The sequence below is a fragment of the Malus domestica genome, chromosome 15, assembly GCF_042453785.1.
Source record: "Malus domestica chromosome 15, GDT2T_hap1".
Classification (NCBI taxonomy): domain Eukaryota; kingdom Viridiplantae; phylum Streptophyta; class Magnoliopsida; order Rosales; family Rosaceae; genus Malus; species Malus domestica.
In genome coordinates this window covers 19,952,047-19,956,118 of record NC_091675.1, presented here as the reverse complement: position 1 = coordinate 19,956,118, position 4,072 = coordinate 19,952,047, and the positions used below count along the sequence as shown (strand labels likewise).

At 41.4% G+C, this 4,072-nt stretch overlaps 1 pseudogene; it reads right to left on the bottom strand.

Moving 5' to 3' along the window:
• Positions 1-311: 311 nt before the first annotated feature.
• LOC103401087 (transcription factor bHLH121-like) lies at positions 312-2,324 on the bottom strand (annotated as a pseudogene).
• Positions 2,325-4,072: the final 1,748 nt, after the last annotated feature.

The window sequence follows — 4,072 nt, the reverse complement described above, 5'->3', positions numbered from 1 at the left end:
CCATTATATAAAAAAATAAAAATAAAAAAAAGGTAGAGAGAAGATAATGCAAGGAAGGGGTACAAGGCAATTAAAACCCTACCCAAAATTTGGGTTTGGGAGTTAAAAAAAAATCATAATAATAATAATCAGCCAAACAAAGATGCCTAGACTCCCTAAGACGCACCTCCACTACCTAGACGGCTCCAGCGACGCCTTCCGCCCACTCCATCAAAACAGAGGTGGCAACCTTCACGCCCAGCCTTAGAGGCCGCTTAGGCGCGCCCTGAGGCAAGCCTTTTAAAACATTGGCTTACACTTAAGGAGACAACTCATTCAGTATCATTCGAATTAATCTCCTATCATTTTTTATCTTTTTTTTACCTTTTCCTTAGTGACATTGCTTATACGCTTAAACTTTAAACTTGTGACTAGCCAAATGTTGCAAACCAAGCATTGTGAGGCAAGTCTTGGCCAAGTCGATCAAACTTGTGACTAGCCAAAGGAAACCCTTGCTTGCTTGGACACTGGAGTCTTCGACTTGGGATTTACTTTGAAACTGATATGCTAAATATAACCTCGAATGTGTTGTGTACTAGGGTTTCACAGAAAACACAGGCTTTTGCGATGTTAGCAGTTCAATGAAGTCAGAAATACAGACGACCTATCTTCATTTGTTAGGCTTGGGAACGTCACCTACACTTTTGGAGAAGCTTTCTTGAACAACTTGAGATGAAGAAGACCTACTTGATGAGCTTCCATTTGTAATGCCCTTATCCTTCCTCTGTGATTACTTGGCCTTCTTAACCCCAGAAGATGAATCCTGTGAAACTCAACTCAGTAAATTATTATCTCTAATGTACAGAGCATTGCTGCAATTATATCTATGACATACAAATACAAAAACATTACTCCGAGTATTGCTTCTACAACAAGTTTAAAAGTTAAAACTAACCTGTGGTGCTGAAGATCCTGGTATCTTAAGTTCAAGGTCTGTTGCTACATCTTTGGAGTCATCACACCTTTCAACATGGCAACCCCCTTGATGATCTGATGACCTACGCCTGGAATCTTGCTTGCTTAAATTGTGGGAAACGGATGCGTACTGCGGTGATGGGTGTTCTACTGGAGGATTGGTAGGTACTGGATATGGCACAAAAGTTGAATAGGGATTAGGCATAGCAGCAAGATTTTGAGCATGAAAGTTAGGATACAGCTGAAGTGATAGGTGCATGAGAATTGGGCTGGGAGGGACAGCTACAGGCATTGGATATGAGTAAGGTGGAGCCATAACAATAGGAGGATCCATGCCAGCCCATGGGAGCATAACTCTCAGTCTTTGTTGATACTGAACATTTAGATTTTCAATATCGGATTTTAGAGATGCCTTCTCTTCTCTTAGCTCGTTCTTCTCCTGCGTTAGCTGCTTGTAATAAATAAGAATTCCGATCACATTAGCACATAATCATCCTCACAAGTTACAACCACAGGATACTACACAATAACAATAACATCACCCTACCTCACGGGATTCATCAGTAAGTGAAGCACATTCAACCTTTAGTTTGTTGACATCGGCATTTAAATCCTTCAACATTTGAATAGTGTCGGTAAGAATGGTTGCCTTATCGTTCTTGGGCCTATCCAGATCTGCATTTCCAACATAACAACGAGGGCACAAGGTATATGTATCATAAACTAACTATATTGCGAATTAACAAGACCGTTAATCCAAATATGTATTAATTTCATGCCAAACCGAAACTATCTAACTTCAATATGCGAATTACTATGTTTAAACATGTCATTCCTGAAAAATTATGGCAGAAGGAGTAACAGACAGCAGCAACTAAAACTTACCTAATGTGTTGCCCAACTCAAAAAAATGCTCATTCAATCGATCCATTCTCATCTTTTCGCGATCTGCTTTCTAAACTTTTCTAGCAACAATTGGGTCCTTCGTCTCCGCATCAAGTCTTTGCCTACCAAGAAAATCAAACTGTAAAGATCAAACCTTTTCATCAGCTTCAAACCCATAAATCATTTTTTCCTTCTTTTTTTCCAAATTATTTAATCCAACAGACATTTAATTGCTGAATCCAAACAAACCCAATAAAATTTGTAGAGAGAGATAACCTGGAATCAGAGTTGGAGTTGTGGGGACAATTGGAGGGGAGATGGTGAGTACAAGGAGCAGTTGAAGCAGCTGAGAAATCGTCGGATTTCCAATGATCCATAATTTTGGGGTTAATTTTTGAACCTAGGGTTTTGCTCTTCACTGCAAATTGAAGAAATTGGGGAAGAACGAGAGAAAATCACAAAGATCCAAAATTGGACACTAATTTCAGCTTGCTTTCTTGTTAGGGCTTTGTATTACTTAATCACAATGATAAGTCTGTTAAGTGTTACTTAAGTCATTTTATTGGGTTTAATTAGTTAATTAGTGAATGGCCAGCTGGCAAGTGTTGTGTGAGATTGGAATATATTCCTCAATAGTGGAAAAAGCGTTGTAATGTTGATTTGGATAAAAAAACAATATATCAAAAATATTCTCTCTCTGTCTCTTTCCCTATGTCCCACTGCCATTGTCTCCTGCTACTTGCAGGTTGAGATAAGGAACTGAGATTGAACCTAACATTGGTATCATCTTATCGATCTTGAGTCTCCCTCTTGTATGCCCCGCCACACCACCAATTCTCGAATGTCTACACTGGAATCGTGCCTCTCTGTCGTGGAAATTGTTATGGAAGCCTTTCCTCAGCAAATCCAGGCCACTTCAGACGCTAGATTCACCTCATTGGAGATGAAATTCGCCCTTTTCTTATAGCATCTCCATCGTGACCCTGGAGTTCCAGACGGCGCTAGGTCCTCTGCTACTCCATCTCCTCCAGGTCTCGAGCCATAAAATCCTGCCTCGTTCGTGATTAACGACGGTGATTTCTGTTATCTTGAGACTCCGCGTTTCCAGCGGTGAAATTCCTTCAATGACGGTGGTTTCGCTCCGCATCCTCAGTGGCCTCATCGTTTGGATTTTCCCCGTTTCGCAAACGACAAAGATCCCTCAGCTTGGATCTACAAGGCTGAGTAATACTTTGTTTACTATCACACCCCAGATCACCAAAAGGTCATGACCGCTTCTTTTCACTTCGAGAGTGAGCCGCTGCAATGGTTCCGTTGGCATGATTGCATCAATTCCATGCCAACTTGGGCTACGTTCACCACCGCTTTGTGCAAAGAATTTGGACCCACATATTTCGAGGATTACACTGAATCTTTGTTCAAACTCCAGCAGACTGGTACCCCCCATGATTATGTTGTTGAATTCCGTTTCCTTGCCAATCAAACTTCAGATGTCGGCCCTATTTTACTGAAAAGTTGTTTTCTGGGTGGTCTTAAAAAGAGTTGCGTTATGATGTGAAACTCCTACGCTCTAATTCGATTCATGACGCCATCTCCATTGCTACTCAATTGGATGCTAAGCTCAGTGATTTGAAACATTGTCCACCCAAACCTCATCCAATCGCCCGGCCTCCTCTTGCCTCCCTTCCATCACCCATGGCTCGTTCTTGTCCACACCACCTGCCCTATAAGAAGCTTACGTCTGAGGAAGTTCAACGGAAGAAAGAAAAGGGCGACTGTTGGTTTTGTACTGCGAAATGGACTCACAGCCATAAATGTTCTCCTAAGCAGCTTCTAATGCTTGACATCCCTGAGCCCTTAGACCTAGTGGCGGATGAATCCTTGGAGATTATCGACCCTCCATTATTGGGAATGAAGTTTAGTGTATGTGTTTTCTATGGCACTACGGCCTATTATGCAGTGCAAACCATGAAAATTGAGGGGGTTCTGGAGAAGTAACATATCATAGTCCTTCTCAATTCGAGCAACACTCATAATTTTATTGATTCCCGGTTACTCAAGAAGCTTAGTTGGCACTGTCACCCTACCAAACCATTTGAGGTCATGATCACCAATGGGGGAAATGTCACAAGTTATGGATATTGTCCACAATTATCTCTGCAACTTGGTGCATATTAATGCCATATGATCTGTTTTCTTTACCATTAAGCGGGTGCGATGTCGTGTTAAGCGT